Raw genomic sequence first — 19,373 nt, forward strand, 5'->3', positions numbered from 1 at the left:
GTTACCACACTTCCGAGTCGACTAGCCAGTAGGTATTCTAACTGGATTAAAAAAAAAAGAGCGACATTGTGCTATCTCAGTCTTCAAATATCTCAGTTTTGTGATCAAAGGATCATAAAAGTATAATTTATTTTTCTTTTAAAGGCATTCCATAAAATATTTAATCCAGTTTTTTTTAAAGCACCTGGTGAAAGACAAATTCTTTCTCATTTGAATTGGATCTGCAAGTCTGTAGCTTTCCTCATTTGGACACATACCCACAAATCTTTTTGGTTAACATTATTAAATCTTATGTGGAAAAGATTTTGCAAATATGATTAAGCTTTTAAGCTACCTTTTCTCCCCTTACTAGTAATCTAAAATAAAAATCCAGGTAATTTTATCATCTTATTAATATTTTCGATAACATTTAAAAATGTTGAGCTCAAGTTATTGGTTTGATAATGGCATGTGGGCTGACCATTAATTGTCATTAGTGAAAAACTTTACATTTCAGAAAAATTAAGCTAAACTAATAACCTAACTAGAGACCCACTTTACAAGTGAAAAACGGTCTATACATCAGTTTATCTTAAACTATCTAAGTATCTTAAACTAGCTAGATAGTTCAAGGTTAAACCAATTTGACATTTTATCTTAAACTACCTAATTGAGTTTAACAGTTGAGATAAAGATTCTTGGATACACAGTGTGAACCTCTGTGGTACTTGCGTATATTCCTTTAAGGGTCATTGACTGAGCTGGTGCAGTCGCATCCTCTTTTCTTCTTCAGTCAAGACCTAGATCTTTTTCTGTCATTGATGTTATGAGGAAACACAAGTTTCCCTCTATTGTGTAACTACTATATTTTATTGAAACTAGAGTCAGTGTTAAGATGTGTCTTGATTTCAGAGATAAAACTGTGTTACCTTAGAATTAATGAAATAATCAACGTGGTTTTGTTTCAGGGGCCATTGCTTAACCTGTGAATTGTTAATGGTGATACTATTGTCATCTCTTTACATCTAAATATAAGTGGTAATTATATTGCAGAGTGGACAAATGTGCTTTTATAGTTGGCAAGTAACGTGTTTAAAATTTTCAACCTTGCCTCTTTATATTACAAGCATTTTAATTTCTTTAAAAAATTCTCAACGGGCTGCTAGGTTTTGTTTTTTGTTTTTTTGTTTTTTGTCTTTTTGTCTTTTTTTTAAATTCTCAAATTTTAATTAAGGAAGAAAACTCACTGATTATGAAGTAAACATGAAAAAGTATGTTTTGCAGGTATTAATGTCTTTTGCAGTTCCCAGACACCATTAATAAACACTCTTGTAATGTAGGCTAAAAATGAGAGTTCATACCTAAATAACCTACCATGTAATTATGCCAGATTATACCTACTGCAATTATGTCCCGCAGTGAAGATGATTTCTATAATTCAAATGATCAAAAGTTAAAGTTAAAAAATTCACAATTTGGGAACTTGTCTAAGGACCTTTTAAAGGGAGAGCAAGGAAAAAATTAATATGTAAAATTCACATCACCAAAAATATAAAAATATCTGGTACAGAAATGATGGCTTTGTTTAGCATTTTGCAAATATTTACTAACTTCTTAAAAGGATTATTATTTTAGACAAGATTGGAAACTTAAAATTGTAAAACTTAAGTTAAATTGGAAGTGAATTATTTCAGAATTTAATAGGATATAAGATGTGCCCCTTTGTCTACATAAATGTTGACTTAATTTTTCAGGCTAGGTTGAAACAATTGGTTATTTTGTGTAGTCAATAGTGCATCATATCTTTCAATAGTAATACATCAGATTACAACCATATCATTGAATTAATCTTGTCCCTTTTAGTATCTTGAATAGATTTTTATTGTGATTGTCCTGGTGTATACAGTGTGTGGACAATATTGTGTAAAGAGTGGTTTTTTTTGTTTTTTGTTTTTGTTTTTTTTGCATTTGCGCATTTTAAATTATTTTATGTAACTAGGACTCTGAGTAACACTTTTTTTTTGCTTAAAAAAGCTATATTTAAATATTCAAATAATTATATATTTCCATGTAAAAGTAATGTGAAGACCTATGTATTTTTTATAATGCAGTTTAAAGTGTAAACTTGTTTTGATGTTATCAAGATAAATTTATTAAATATTGAAATTTGTGTGTACTCTCTCCTAATGTTAGAACCTTTTTCTGGAAATACTTAAAAAGAATCAGAGAGTAATCAAGGCTGAAATAGCTCTGTAAAGGCCTGAGAGATGATAAATAAGAGAATGCAAATGTTGATGCTGGCGAGAAAATACTTTAACCAAAGATACATAGGTTGTACTCAAATTAGTAATTATTTCAAAAGATTAAACAACCACTAATTTGCCTGGTGGAGATGGTGCAGCTGTTTGACTAGCGCGCCTGCACTGAAAGGATTGAGTTCAGGAGGCAGGATCCATACCACCATCTGATACCCTCTGGGAAATGAACAATCCCAAGCCTTCCATCTACCTCCCTGTCCTCTAGTGCCATAGCATCTGATAGTGACGACAGGATGACATGGAAGACTACGTGAGAGAACAGTGACACAGGTGCTTCTGACCCTAGAATTACTGACTTACAACACTTGTTGGTTAGGGATGTTAGAATTATCTTACTATTTATAATGAGAAGTTACTACTTTTTAGTAAAGGACTTTTATGTTTAGAAACATGGAATTATAGAATTATACACCAAAATGCCAACTCAAATAGATTAAAAAACAAAGCATTTTTTCATCTCTTACTCAAATGAACTCAAATATTGAGGGAAAAATTACTTAAAACATTTCCCTTTCTTCTTATACTTTATATATGTAAAATTCTAAGTATTTTAAGCCATAGGCTTAATTTTTCAAAATTATTTCTTTAAATAAAGATTGAATTCAGGATAAAGTACAATTTGTTGCTGGATCTTTATATCATTTCTAGGTTTATTTATTTTAATGACTTTTAAACCTGGAAAGCAGTTTATTTCCCAGATTTTTTTTATTCCCAGATTTAGTGTATGTACATATTGAGGTGGTCTTGAGTACAGCACAGTGTCCCAAACTTTAACTGTATCATGTCCCTTGATCTTTTTATTTGGGAGCCTTGTTGGATACTATTAACGATCACTATGAAGTGAGAAAATTGAGGCATAGAGTAGTTAACCCCCTTCCTACCCCCAGTTATACGGCATCCTCTAGTTTCTGTCTTCTTAGACATCTTTTCTGTTTACTTCATATAAGTGGAACCTTTTTGTTAGCCTTTTTTTTTTTTTTGCCTTGTTTCATTTATCATGATTAGGTCTTTTGTTTTTTGGTTTTGGAAGTCTCCTATGTTATAGCATGCTGAACATTTTGGGTTTTTAAATTACTTTTTAGCAGTTAGTTTTAAATTTACTTAAAATTTTAATTTTTTTATATTTATGCCTCTGAGAGTTGAATCCAGGGCCTTTTGCATGTGAATCAAGTGCTCTGCTGCATTGTACCTCCAGCTCTCAGTCTTGAATGACACCACTACCAGAACCTTTCTCTCCTGACAACAGATGGGAAAGGCAGCAGGTGCGAAGCTAGCTTTGTCCCTCCCCTTCTTGGTTCTTATTTATTATCTGATTCCTCCTCATATCTAAGACTGGACAGCAGAGTTGCCGTGTGGAGAGTTCCTGAGGTTCACTTGAGTCATGCTCTCGTGACCTTTGCCTCTCCTTTCCCTGCCCATCATGCCACCCTTCCCTGTGCTCAGTTCTCATTTTCATCATCAGCACATCACCTCATGCTCTCAATCCTTTCACGATGGAGTGCTTGCAGGTAACTGATATCTGAGAACGGGAACCAACAAATTGCTGGTTTTAATCCAGTTGTTCCACAGAGCCAGGAAGTGTTTTGGCAGCCTCTTGGTTAAGTTGCTCTCCTGCATATTTAGATACTTACTGTCAAAATCAGGAAGTCAGCATTGATCTCTGTCTATCTACTCTGCAGACCTTAGTCAAATTTTGAAAATTATCCCTAAGTTCCCTTTGTAGGTCGTGGATTCGATCCACAATTATGAACTTCATGGCTACTTTGGTGTTTTCCTCAGTGTGGAACAGTTTCTCGCCTGTCTGTACTTGGTAGCATGGCATTTTGAAGGTACTGATTTATTTGTGGAATATCTTTGAGTTTGAGCTTGTCTGATGTTTTTTTGTAATCTATGCATTTGGAATTCTGTGTTCTCAGTGTGTATTAACAGAAACCATGTGCTGTCAGTTTGAATAAATGTGGTGATAGAATATATCCTGTGTTTGTCTTTATTTTATTAAAGCCATTTGAAAACCACAGAATGGGGGGAGGGGTGTGGCCCAGGTTTTTAAAAGTTAATTTACACTTAAAGTTTTCTTGGATCTGTTTATTGCATGTGTGTTTGTTCACATGTGGAGGTCAGGGGAAAATTTCTCTTACCACATAGGTTCCAGGATCAAGCTTATGGCATTAGACTTGGAGGAAGATGTTTGCACTTGCACACCCATCTCACGGATAACTTTGGACAGCTAGCCCTGAAAATTTGGTGTCACACATTTGCAATCCTGGTCATTTGGGGGGAAGCTGAGGCAGGAGGGTTCAAGTTCAAGGACAAGTGTGACTATATTGTGACACATCTTGCAAACTGGGTTTTAGTGTGGTAATGGTGGCATTCAGGAGGCCAAAGCAGGATTATTGAGAGTTCAAGGCCAGTCTGGGCTTTATAGCAAGACCCTGTCTCAAAACACAAAACAAAACAAAACAAAATCCATAAGCATATAAGACAGATGGCAAGCTTATGTATATATTTAGCAAATATTCTATCTTTATTCCCCCAGTATCCCTACATGCCTGGCCCAACTGTGGGTACCAAGAATCCAAGCATAAGTGGCAAGTGCTTTACTGAGCTGCACTTCTGTGCTGAGATAAGTACATTCTTTTCCTATATCTTTTTCAGGCGTAAAATAGCCAATTTCATTCACCATAGTTGAAATCATGTGCAGAAGTTCCTTTTAACTATTCAGGTTAGAGAAAGACATCTTATAGAAAAGCATAGGCACTTCGTAGTGCAGATTCCACGAGTTTGAAATACTCTGGAGTAATCATGAGATCCAGTTCCTTTTCTTAACCCCTGTCCAGTATTCATTCTACATGCAAGCCTTTTGTGGATTTCCATTATATAGCACATAGAGCTTAGCATTCCAGGCCTGGGTAATTTCTTCCTGAGAAACAGTAGTTACAGGGGAATTAATTTAAGAAAAGCAAGTTGGAGATATCAGTGCACACTTATGGTGGTATTTGGAAACATCATGATTCCAGGCTTAAGCTGGCCCCATTCTGCTAATGATTTGCCTCAGTCTTGAATGTGTGTGATTAGGAGAATAACATACTAAGCTCACACAATTTCCATTTCACTTACCTATAAGTTTTCCCACAGCCAATCAACCTGCGAATGGATTTAAAATCAGTGTCACATTTACAATGAAATACTAAAAAAGAAGGAAAAAAGAAATTGGACCATTTAGGGAAACCTAGGGGACATTATTCTAAATGAAGTAAGCCAAATATATATAAATAATCTCATTTATGTGTGGAATCTAAAAGTGCCAAACTCAGAAGTGGAGAGGAGAGCCTGGTTGAGAGAGATCACTAGTCTGCCACCACTTTACAGACTGTAGGACCTGAGAGAATGAAGTCAATATATGAGACAGACTGAAGTCTCTTGCAATAGCCGGTTGTAATGAATAATCTGAAGTAAACTCACTCCTATCTACTACACCTGGGAGGAGCATGGAATGCATTTCAAGAACAATTCCATGTTTTGAAGAAACTGAGGTAGCAAGGCTCTTGTCTTGCTTTCTTGGGGTTTCCTCACAGGCACTCAGAATCCTCACAGGACTCCATTGCTGGAGTGTTCTGACACTGTTCTACAGGTGCAAGCATACAACCAGGAGGAGTACAAGGTCACAATTAGTATATATTTCAAAACTAAATGATTCGTTTAAATGTTTTCATAGGTCATGGCTTTTCTTGATCTTTCTACTATGTAGATACAAAACTATCATTTTGGTTTTTTTAACAGCAAAAATTGTTAGTTAAAACAGAAACACCCACCAAGCTAAAAAGAGGTTAAACTTTGTATATAATCTACACCTCAGTGAGGTTGACAAATAATTCTCCCATGAGGTTTGTTTCTACTCCTGTGGCCACAAAATTAATTTTGAATACCATCCCAGAAATTTTCATTTACTTCAGAGTCTGGAGCTTCTGTAGTGTTAGAATAAATACCTCAGAAAATCTGTCCCCTCCTCAAGAACAATGAGAAAACTGCACAAAAGGTCAAGCCAGACTTTTGATCTCTAGAAATTAAAGGCTTGCCATACTACAATGAATACTAAAGGGAAACCTTACAAGTCTCAGGATTGTGTGCCTTGTAGCATTTTTAATTGCTCTCAGTACATACTCTTCAACTTCACTGTAGTCCTGAGCCAGCAAATCTTGCATTCAGTTGCTATGAAAATTGGGAGCTGCCGTCCTGCCTCTCCAAAACCCTAACCTTAGAACTGGCATTATTTGACTTGCCTTGGCAGCTTCCTGGAAAAGCCCCAGCACGAAGGGGGTTATATTAGTTTCTCGTGACATGGAGTTAATTTCGCTAAAAACTATTCTCGGAGCATTTCTATTAAATACTCACTGGAAATTGTCTAACATCATAGCTACCTAAGACAGTGTTACCAGGTATAGCAAGCAAGAGCCTGGTCAAATATGGACAATTTGGGAAGTTTTGAAGAAGTGTCAATAACAACTTGTAAGAACTCTGATAATTGCTGGTGATTTAAAAGGTTACACAAAGGTTGAATGCATGCCCTAAAAAATTCAGAGAAGACCTCATTCATCTCTGACTGACTAAAGACTCCACTTAAGCAGGAAGTTAGGTCTAAAGCAGAGTTGTGAACTGCCTGAGAGCTGAGGGAAAATCTTGTTCACACATACACAGAAATAGTTCTCACAAGGTTTTAGTTCTGACTTATCATTAGCTGACCACTGAGCTCAATGAACACAGAAGTGAGTGGTTGCACGGTACAGGGAGTACAAGGTTTTGCAGAAGTAGCTCATGAAAAGCACTAAACTATCAAACAGGGAAAACAAAACATCTAGAGCTCTCAGATACAAGATACTAATTTGAAGGCTGGAAATGAGGCTCAGTGAACTTGGCGTGCATTGAGCCCTGGGTTTAATCTTCAGCAGCACAGCATTAAATACCTGCTCTCTCTCTCTCTCTCTCTCTCTCTCTCTCTCTCTCTCTCTCTCTCGTGTGTGTGTGTGTTGAGGAGGCTATACATGTTCCCATGTGTGCATGTGTGGAGGCAAGAGGCTAGTCTGGCTAGAAAGCCTCCAGGATCCTTCTGTCTTTACTTTCCAGCATTGACATGCCGAGTTTTTGGCTGGAGTGCTGGGAATTCAAACTCAGATCCTATGCTTGTGTAGCAAGCACCTTACCTACAGATTCATCTCCCCAACCCTAGAATACCTATTTTTTTAATTAAAAATTGAAATTCTCAAAGAAACAGGAAAATGTGAGTATACACAGAAGGAAACAATAGAAAAATGTCCTTGAGGGGTGGACTTACGATGAAGACATTAAGCCAGCTACTAAGTATATATAATATATATAATTTATAACTATGAATTTAAAACCAAAACCAAAACAATCATGAATGAGATATTAGGGTTCTCTAGGAAAACAGAATTTATAGAATCAATCTCTCTCTCTCTCTCTCTCTCTCTCTCTCTCTCTCTCTCTCTCTGGGATTTATTAGAATGACTTCTTACAGCCTATGGTCCAGCTAATACAACAATGGTTCACTGTAAAGAGAAAGTCCAAGAATCTGGTAGTTGCTCAATCCACAAGACTGGATGTCTCAGCTGCTCTTCAGTATATGCTGGGATTCTGAAGAAGATGACTCTAATACCAGTGAAGGAATGGACTTGATGGGTTGAGGACAAGAGGTCAAAGAGTAACCCTTCCCTCTTCTATGTCCTTCTATGTCCTTCCCACAGGAGCAGCCCAGATTAAAGGTGTGTTTTCCTGCTTCAAGATCTGGATTAGAAGTGGATCTACCTACTTCAAATTAAGCAAAATCCCTCACAGATGTGCCCTTTATCTTGGAGCTTTAGTTAATTCTAGATGTAGTCAAGTTGGCAACCAAGAATAGCCATCACTGAAAGTATCAAACTATTTTCCCAAACAATACCAATAAAGAGAAACCAGAAAAAAAGTAGAAATTCTAGAATTGAAAAGTCTTTAGATGTATTTTTCTATAAAAATGTATCTATTTTTGCATTTCTTGCTAGATTACATGACTTTGTAACGGTGTACTAATTATGTAAGCATACTTCATTTGCCAAATACTTTTCCTTAACTCTTGGCATAATTTGTGCAGATGCTGTTCTGTGTGCCTGTTTTCTTAAGTAGCACATAGACTTCATCAGAATTGGGCCTCATCTACTTCATGTACCACTATTTGTCTAGTCTCTAACTTGGTATCTGGTTGGCAATAAGTTTGAAAAAAGTGTAGAATAAATTATAAACAAGTTAATTAGAGGAAATAGCACCTTATAGTCACTTTAAATAGGTATCAGTGCGACACATCCATTTCTTTTTTTTTTTTTCCACATCCATTTCTTGGAAGAGGGAAAAGCCACTAGTTGAGTTGATTTGTTTAATGTACTATATCCAGATTGACAGGTGAGATCTTTATCTCAGTCTGTCATGTCTGTTTAATTCCTCTGAGTGTGGTTGGTTGAGTGTATCCTTGTAGTAGTTCAAAAAGTGACACTGTTGAGAGATGTGTCCTTGTTGGAGTGGGTGTGGTCTTGGAGAAAGAGTGTCACTGGGAGAGGGCTTTTAGGTTTCAGATGCTCAAACCAGGTCCAGGGCTAACACTCTCTTCCTGCTGTATGCCAATCATATGTAGAACTCTCGGCTACCTCTCCAGCAAAATTTCTGCCTGCAGGCTACTATGGTACTCACCATAGACAGTAATGGACTAAATTTCTGAATGTAATACAGCCCCAATTCCATATTTCCCTTAATGAGAGTTGCCATGGACATGGTGTCTCTTCACAGAAGTAAAACCTAAGACACTCCTTACCTTCTTAAAAGAGGTAACAAAAACCTTAACAGTCTGTGTTTTGGATTGGTTCACATTGACTTCTTTAAGTTTATGTGCACTTAGAAATTTCCATTGAAGCTCATAATGTAATTAAAAACTCTTCTTAAAAGAGAAAGCTAAGAAGGCACATGTTATTTGATAAACCAAAAAATGATAATGATTTCAAACATTATAATTTACAAAATATCTTCCTATTCAAAAGTCTCTTTCAAGTCGTTCTGTTTTGAGGAAGGGTGAACTATGGTTTTGTTAGTATCTCAGTCCTTTGTGTTTGGTTACATCGTGTAACAGGCACAGTTTGGTACAACCTAAACCTAACCTTAACCTAATCTTAACCTTAACTAACCCTAAACCTAACTCTAACTCTAACCCAACCCCAACCCCAACCCCAACCCCAACCCCAACCCCAACCCCAACCCCAACCCCAACCCCAACCCTAAGCCTAACCCTAACCCGAACTCTATGTGTTTGATTACTTCTAGTACATACACAGGGGATTAGGGAGACCTTGTATTTAGAGGCTCTAAACAGTAAGTTTACTCATGGGTGTAACAGAAGATGCTTGATCTGTGTCAGATCCTCACTTAATTCTCTGACTGTCCACTTTCCCCCATATACTGTCTTTGTGGATGTGAGCTTCCATATACTGGCCTTACAGACTATGGGACTCATATAAAGACCTGGATACCTCATGAATGTTTTTAGTTATAGTAAGAGATTCTTTACCCCAAATAGCATCTAACAACATAGCAATACATGAGCAATACAGTGGCATGGGCTGCACTTTCATTTGCTGACAAATGAGTAGCTCCTTTCAGGGAAGATTCATTTCTATGATGACAAGAGTGTGTTTTACCAGCTGATCTTCAGCCCATCATCCATTTCTCCACGGCTCATCTCTGGAACTGATTTACTGCATCTTCAAACCCCACCGTCTTGGTGTGGCATTCTTACATGCTTGTAAGAACTGGTGCCTTACAGGAAGTTCACTGGTTCTGACTTATCTACTTCCGAATTACTAACATTCTATAAACCCAACTGTATTTTCTACATCCACTGTGTTACACAAGATCCAAAACCATACCATTTACCCAGGTAGCTGACATCTTCTCAAAAGGGAAAAAAATACTTCTTGATTTCTGTTCTCAAGTTTCCAGTGAAGACAGAATTGGTTGCAAGCATTTTTTAAAGCTAGTTGGTTATACTGCCCAGTTGACTTAGACAAACTTTTCTAAGACTTTTTTCCCATTCATAGCAGATGTGATGCAGCTGTTGCATCTATGTTCATAAGAGTCCACAAAGCAAAGCAGATCATTAGTTGTATGGTAGAGTCTGCAGTTGTTGTCCATTAAGGCAGGAGTGACAGACAAGGGAAAGGGCAAGGCTGGGGTCCATCAGTTGGAAATAGAGACAAGCCCTTGCTTGACTTTGTCAGATTCATAGGCTAGCATCTATGAAGGGTTTGGAGGGGAACAGCTCGACTCTGATACGTCAGCAGCTTTCACATAGTTCCATGTGATATGTAACCATGCAGGCAAAGGCATGAATCATAGGGAATCACAGCCTTGGCAGAAGTTCTTATTCTATCAGAATACAAGAGGATGACCAGCTCTTCTGGGTATCATCCATGAGTTTACCTCTTCTTTAAAAAAGATAGAAGTGTTTTATTTATTCTTTGAGAAAATACAATAAATGTTGGTCATATTCTTCCCTCACCCAGATCTTCCCTCACCTTCCTACCCATCTTTTTCTTAAAAAACAAAAACAAGCTGGGCAGTGGTGGCACATGCCTTTAGTCCCAGCACTTGGGAGGCAGAGACAGGCAGATTTCTGAGTTCGAGGCCAGTCTGGTCTACAGAGTGAGTTCCAGGACAGCCAGGGCTACACAGAGAAACCCTGTCTCAAAAAACCAAAAAACAAAAACAAAAAAAACAAAAAAACCCAAAAAAACAAAAAACAAAATGAGGACTCCAATTGGTACTGGCCAACTACTTCTAAGCACATGGAGCCTGCCCATGATCCACGAGGCTTTTGTTGCCTCCTAAGATACTGGTGAGGTGTGAAGCTTTCTATCCCATGCATTTCTTTGTAATATACAGACTTTATAAGCAGACTGTGGCAGTCTAGAATTAGCTTCCCATGAAAAAAGTGTCCCAGGGCTCATGTAATCAGCCAGCCCTTTTGTTTTTGAGTCATTCGTTTTGTTGTATGGGAAAATGACCTCATGAAACTGGAGCTTACAGCAATTCTCCATCTATGTAAGCAGTAAACTGTCTAAATCTCAAAAGGCCTGTGTTGCTTCTGATTGAACCAATCAACTGGGCTTTAGTCATGCTTCATTTGCTTCTGGGGATTGTACACAACTCCCAGAATGGGAGTGCCGTCAATCCAGACTCCTCTCTTACATCTGGCTGTCACTATCCTTAAAGCCTACAGAGCTTGAAGTCCAGATGTTATGTTTTTTTTCATTTCTGATTTGCCTTCAGAGAAACTTATATAGAAACAGAAAATTTCAATTTATATTTGAAAAATTTAAATATTATACACTGAGACTCTGGAAGGGCTAATCTTTTACTAATTCACACACAGCTTTTGCCTTCTTACTATGCAGAAGAGGGATTTTTTTTCACTGAATTTCAGGGGATTAATTCATGCCCATCATGGCGGGCAGGTGGGAAGACATGGTGCTAGAGCAGCAGCCACCCCCAGTGACACACTTCCTTCAAAAAGGCCACACCTCCTAATCCTTCCTAAACAGTCTACCAACTGGAAAACAAACATTTAAATGTATGAGCCTACTGGGGCTATTCTTATTCGAAGTACCACAGAGAATGTCATCCAATCAGTGTGGGTTGTCACCTGTGAAAAATTTGGTCACAGATTGACATACCAGTCTGAGAAAATCTCAGTTTGCTTCCAAGGAGTTCAAGTATGATAATTGTCAATCTAATGTTTTGCTGTGAGTCTGTGCATCTCTTTCCATTAGCTGCTGGATGGAGCCTCTCAGAGTCAGTTATGGTAGGCTCCTGTCTGCAAGCATAACAGAGTATCATTAATAGTGTCAGGGATTGATTCTTGACCATGAGTTGGGTTTCATTTTGGGACAATCATTGGTTGGCCATTTTCTCAGTTTCTGCTCTTTGTCCCTGCACATCTTATAGGCAGGATAGATTTTGGGTTGAAGGTTTTGTGGTTGGGTCGATGTCGTTATCTCTCCACTGGGAGTCCTGGCTGGCTACAAGAAGTGGCTGCTTAAGGATCCATATCCCCTAGTGCTAGGAGTCTCAGCTAGAGTTGCCCCCACAGACCTCCTGGGGCTTGCCTCCATGCCAGATCTCCAGCACATCCTAGAGCTTACCATCCTCACACTGATCTCCCTTCTTTCTTCCCTGCTATCCCTATATCTGATGCCCCTACTCTTCTCCCCATCCCCCCAGTTCCCTCCCTCCATCTACCTTCAATAGCTATTTGATTTTCCCTTCTGAGAAAGATTCAACGATCCTCCCATGGGCCTTCTTTTTATTTGGCTTCTTTGGGTCTGTTGATTATAGCAAAGTTATATCTTGTACTTTATGGCTAATATCCATTTATAAGTGAGTACACAGAATGCACGTCCTTTGGATCATATGTGTTACTTCACACAGTATATTTTCTAGTTCTACCCATTTGCTTGCAAACTTCATGATATTCTTGTTTTTTTTTTTTTTAATAGCTGACTAGTATTCCATTGTATAAATGAACCACATTTTCTTTATCCATTCTTCAGTTGAGGGACATCTAGGTTGTTTCCAGTTTCTGGCTGTTATAACATTGTTGACTAAGTGTCCTTGTGGGATGGTGGAGCATTTTTTGGTTATGTGCCCAGGAGTTGTACAGCTGAGTCTTGAGGTAGAACAGTTCCTAACAAAGAGGACAATACAAAGAATCAATGAAACCAAGAGCTGGTTCTTTGAGAAAATCAATAAGATAGAGAGGCCCTTAGCCAAACTAACTAAAGGGCAGAGAGATAGCACCCAAATTAACAAAATCAAGAATGAAAAGGGAGACATATGTGTAGGCAGCGGTTCTGATGTTAAGATCTTGTTCCCCATTTGGTTCTTAATTTGTCAGTAAAAGAAAGCCATGGGCCAATTGTTGGGTGGAAGATACAGGTGGGACTTCTGGGTCTCGAGAGAAAAAGGGGCTACAAGAAAAGAGAAGGGAGTTCACCATGCTTTGGAGAGAGAAGAACTAAGAGCCATGTAAGATCTCAAAATGGAGTGGCCACACAAGCCGCTCCTATAGGCGAGTGGTCGGGGAGTTTAGTAATTGAAGTTTAGGGCAGGGGAGAAATGGAGTTAAGAAATTGGTAAGGGCATGCTTTTCCAGACAGGAGATAGTAGTGCCCAGCAATTATGTCAAGATGGCAAGTTGGAAAGGAACAACTGTTTGTGTGTGTGTCTTTTATTTGAGGATTCAAGGGAAGCCAGGTAGGGGCTGGTAGTGCGGTCCAATTTCCCGATCTTAGGTGGTAGAGCAAAACTACACACAACACATAAGAACAGACACTGGGGAAACTCAAAGAATCATTAGGTCTGACTTCAAAAGCCTGAACTCCACAAAATTGGAAAATCTAAATGAAATGCGTGATTTTCTAGACAGATACCAACTACCAAAGTTAAATCAAGATTAAGTAAACTATCTGAATAGTCCTATAATCCCTAGGGATATAGAAGCAGTCATTAAGAGTCCTCCCCTCCAAAAAAAATCTCAAGGCCAGATGGTTTTAGCACAGAATTCTACCAGACTTTCTAAGAAGAGCTAATGCCAATTCTCAAACTATCCCACAAGATGGAAACAAAGGAACACTGCCAAACTCATTCTATGAGTCCACAGTCACCCTGATACCTAAACCACACAAAGACTCAACAAAGAGAATTTCAGACCAATTTCCTTTATGAACATTGATGCAGAGACACTCAATAAAATACTCATAAATAGATCATCTACCATGATCAAGTAAGCTTAATCTTAGTGAGGCAGGAGTGGTTCAATATCTATCAATGTAATCTACCATATAAACAAACTGAAAGGAAAAAACCTCACAAGATCATCTTGTTAGATGTTTAAAAAGCTTTTGACAAAATTTAACACCCATTCATGTTAAAAGTCTTGGAGAGATCAGGGATATAAGCTCATACCTAAACATAATCAAAGCAATATACAGCAAGCAAATAGCCAACATAAAATTAAATGGAGAGAAACTTAAAGCAATTCCACTAAAATTGGGAACAAGAAGAGTCTGTCCACTCTCTTCCTCCTCTTCAATATAGTAATTGAAGTTCAAGGTAAAACAATAAGACAACAAAGGAGATCAAGGGAATACAAATTGGAAAGGAAGAAGTCAAAGTATTGCTATTTGCAGATGATATGATAGTATATATAAGTGACTCCAAAAATTCTACAAGAGAACCCTTACAGCTGATAAACACCTTCAGCAAAATGGTTGTATATAAAATTAACACAAAGAAATGAGTAGCCCTCCTTTATACAAACAATAAACAGGCCAAGAAAGAAGTTAGAGAGACAATATCCTTCACAATAGCCACAAATAATATAAAATATCTTGGTGTAAATTCTAACCAAGCAAGAGAGAGACCTATATGACTAGAACTTCAAGTCTCTGAAGAAAGAAACTGAGGAAGATATCAGAAGATGGAAAGACCTCCCATGCTCATTGATGGGATCAATGTAGTGAAAATGATCATCTTACCAAAAAGCAATCTACAGATTCAATACCAGGGCATTCATTGTTGGTCATGATTGAACATAAAATATATTTTCCTTTTCTTACTTAGTCTTCTCATTGTTGTGATAAAATATGTGAGAAAAGAAACTTAGGGAAGGGAAGGTTCATTTTGGTGTATAGTTAATTGGTATAGTTCATTATCGCAAGGAAGGCATGATAGACTCTAGCTTGAACAACAAGAGTCTAAGATGTCTGGATGCTTTGTGTGTGCAGTCAGAAAGGAGAGAGATGCATGATATTGTACAGCTTGCTGCTTACTCTTTAATTTAGTCCAAGACTAGTTCTTAAGGCATTGGTGCCTGCATTCAGCATGCATCTTCCCTCATTTAAGCTCTTTGGAAATCTAGACATGCCAAAATATATACTTGCTGTGTGATTCTTAATCCAATATAGCTGACAACGATGATAAACATCAGAATTCATCCCTTATTAATCTGACACCCAAGCACATAGTTTTTAAATAATAATCTTCCATCCTTGGCCATTTAAATCTATATGTTTACCTGCATCTATGTATACCATGTCCTTGCCTGGTGCCCATAGAGGCTGGAAGAGGGAGTCAGATCATCTGGAATTGGAATTAACAGATGGCTGTGAGTCATTTGGGTGCTGGGAATTGAACTCAGGTCCTCTGCAAGAAGAGCAACTGCCCTTAAGTGCAGAGGCATCTCTCCTGATCCATCTGGCCAAATTTTTAACTGTGAGCCTTTATAAACATTTAAAAAGTTATACTTATAAAACTTATACTACTCAGACCTTTGAAGGGCCACTGACAAGAACATCAAAAGCTAGAGATTGACATCACTAATCTGAAGAAATCCCTCGTTTCACTGTCTGAAGAGATCTCCTAAAATCGCAAAGATCCTTATTGGACTTGATTTACTCTATTACAATAGAAAAGGCTGTGTACAGCTCTTGACTGTGTACAGCCCTTAAAGAAGAAGGTTGCCTTTACATAGACAAGACAAGGAGGGTTAAAGGGAGCATGAAATAGGTAGTGAAGGCCCTAAGAAAAATCAGAGAGAGAAAGAGACAGATGAATGCTGGTACAAGAATTGGTTTTCAGCCTCTCCAAGGTTGTCAACCCTATTTCCTCCCATCTTGGGACCATTATTTGGGTTCTTTTTGCTTATTTCTGCTGGTCCCTGGGCCTCAAATAGTCGGACTAACTCTGTGATACAACATATAAATAATTTGTTAGCAAAACCTATTCAGATACATTATCATAAGTTCGCTAAGGAGGACCATGAGACTCAAGATGAGGTTGTTACTTTATACAGGGTGTTTCCAAAACCCATCTCCACCCAACATAAAAGGGGGGACTTCTGCCCCTAGACCAAGCAGAGAGGGGCCACCCAGAACCCCCTCTGACAGGCGATATGAATTCTTGCTTAGGCTGAGAGGGTAAGCACTGCAAGAGAATATAAATAAAAGGTAAAAATATCTCTCTGGGTTCCCTGAGGGACAAGCCTGACTGCATAGGGATTGATGTCAAAAGTATCCCCTCTCCAGGAAAAAGACATCAGGATGGGTATGGCCCTCATGCCTCACTGGACAACGACAGGGGGACCAGAGCCATTACAAGGTCCCCTTCAATTACTGGAGGTCAGGCCTCTATCCCCGCCTTCGCAAGATTAGAATTGCCACGGCCCTTCTATACTTAGAGAAGGGAGGAGATGTCAGGGGAAGCCCTGCTTATCCACTGAAGGCCTAAAATCAGCCATAGGCCTAAAATCAGCAATAGGCCTGTCATACATGTATACTAACACCAAGTCTTGGGTCTCAGTGGAAAAACATTGAAACAGATGGCTATAAGCTAACGTAAACAGGCAGTTTTTGTGGAAATTTACAAGCCTAAGTAGTCACAGACCTTGTAAATAGGTAGCCTTGGCAGACAATACCAACTTAGATAAGGACAAGCGAGTCATTGGCAGAGTCATAGTGACTTGTCCTCTGAACCTTCACCTAGCCGATACCCGGTTCTGAAAGATATCTGTATTTCCCCTGAACACCCACACTCCAGTGTCATTCCCTTCCCCACATCCTGCCTTTCTGTGTTTATAACCCCTGTGTGAATGAATTACGATTTGAGAAAAAGTAAATTTAAAAAAAATTTTAAAAAGATCTGTAGCCAAAAATTATTGTAAAATAATAAATGGTTATTTACATTGAATCTGAAAAAAAATAAAAAGTTATATATTTCTACTATGTAATAAAACAGAATAAGTACCCCATTCCAAGAGGAAGGAATGGAGGCATAGTAAGAAAAGATAAGGCCAAAATAAGACCTAAATCCATCGTAGAAAACACCAAACCCTGCAGGTACATGTCCAATAGCTAGGGTTTTTGGAGTGATCACCTCGGTTCCAACAGAGTTGGGTTACCATACTCTATAACTCTGTCTCCTGTAGCAGCTGTGACCTCTCTCTTGGGCCAGCTCCATTCTTCATCTTAAGCCTTCCTTGGCAGATATCACATGGTCTGGAATCTCCAACATTCTTGGGTCTCCATTACAACTTAGCTTGACCTTCACAACTCTACATGTTGGTCTCTTAGGATCTCCTTGTTAGGGAATCACCCTTGCCATATCTATCTAGTGAAGAGGAAACTTAAGGGTTTTTTTTTTTTGAGAGTCAGTTGTGTTGGATGGTGTTTTCCTGGGGCAAACATGTGAAGGAGTGTTTTCCTGAAACAGACACAGGTAAAAGACTAAGGCAGACTCATGAAGGAAAGTGTTATTGAAGCAGACACAGGAGAAGATGTTCTGCTAAAGCAATGTGGAAGGATACGTGATGAAGGATTCTTTGTTAACAACACACATGTATTGGTCCACCTTACATGTCATAGTTGAGATCCATTTGTCAGGACTCCATGGACTCTGGCTGACTGGATGCACATGCTGAGGCAAGACACATGGACTGATGTTTGGAGGGTATAAACAGGACTCGATGGAGTGATGGAGAGAATTTGACTTGTTGGTACAGCTAGCTGTGCAATGCTTGTGGGTCTCAAAGTCTTACTGACCTCCACTTCCCTGAGAGAAACACAGCTGAGAACTTCTGATGTTCCTGCTGACTTGAGCTGAGGCTGAGGTCTGGCTGTCTCCTCTGCTAGGTCATGTCACCACTATTCCTAATTTGACTCTACCGAACTGGACTGCTGGTGTATCTGTGAGGTGTTTGTGAGTGGATCGAGCTGCAGCTACCTGCTGACACGTGAACTGAACTGCAGATTTTCAGACAACACAGACGGGAGTTGCTCCAAAGAACCTTTTTAAACAGGTCCACTTCCCCCATATCCTTTCTTTCCCACTACCTCTGGTAGATGATGGTCTACAAAGGAGGTTAAAGCATTTAAGAACCATCATTAAAAATAGGGTTTGAAAAAAAGTTAAAGTTACAATCTAGCCTTAGAGGCTTTCTGGACTCTTGATGGATGTTTCCAGGATCCTGTAACTCTCTTGCTTTTCATGCTCACAAAACAGTCTCACATGGACAATATGGTCAAGTTCTGCTGCCAGCTCAAGGTAGTCTTGACGCCTTCTACAGTAGTCATAATGGATTTTGTATGCTATGGTGGCTGAGCCCAGGAAAACTTCCCTGTACAGTTGTTTTGAGCAGAGAATCTTTTCAGTGACATTTCCAGTTTGATGACTGTCTGTTCAAATGAGTGCATTTTTATGAGCAGCAGCCTTTGATAAGTGGGGTCTCATCCTTGAGGAACCTTTCCTATTGTCCCAGTGAAGAGCCCGGGAGCAATTGCGGTTTGCATGGGAGATGTCTCTCATAGGCTCATGCATTTAAATATCTGGTCCCCACTACCTGGTGGCAATGTTTCAGAGCGTTTAGGATTCGGAGACTTTCTGGAGGAGGTCAGTCACTAGAAGTCGGTTTTAAACTGTGATAGTCCAGTCTCACTTTCTGTTGATTTCCTGACACAAATGCAATGTAGCCAGTGCCTTATGCTCCTGTTGTCATGACACAATAGGTTGTATCCTTTCTTAAATTCTCTGTCAAAACAATCCTTTCCTCTTTAAGAGTTTTGCTTTCAGATATTTAGAGACGACAATGGAAAAAGGAATACAGACTCTGATCTCATTAACAATTACAAGTGCTTTCTCTGTGCTTGCCTTGTCTATAATTTGGAACTCCCTCACACTCTTCTCCTTGCCAGACTGCACATTTATATATGTATTTCTGCTCTCTTTCACTATAGACCTGACTAAAAGCAGTAAGCAATTACCATGACACAGCTTGAAAGTTATGCTGTCTGAAAAGTTCCTTTCCAAACAAATTAGTCCACTACCTTTGAATTCAACCTCAGTAAAATCTTCAGAACCCAGGCAGGAAGCAGCCAGATTTGTTTTGTTTTATTTTATTTTATTTTATTTTATTTTATTTTATTTTATTTTATT

Source organism: Grammomys surdaster, unplaced genomic scaffold, assembly GCF_004785775.1.
Source record: "Grammomys surdaster isolate TR1022 unplaced genomic scaffold, NIH_TR_1.0 165, whole genome shotgun sequence".
Lineage (NCBI taxonomy): Eukaryota > Metazoa > Chordata > Mammalia > Rodentia > Muridae > Grammomys > Grammomys surdaster.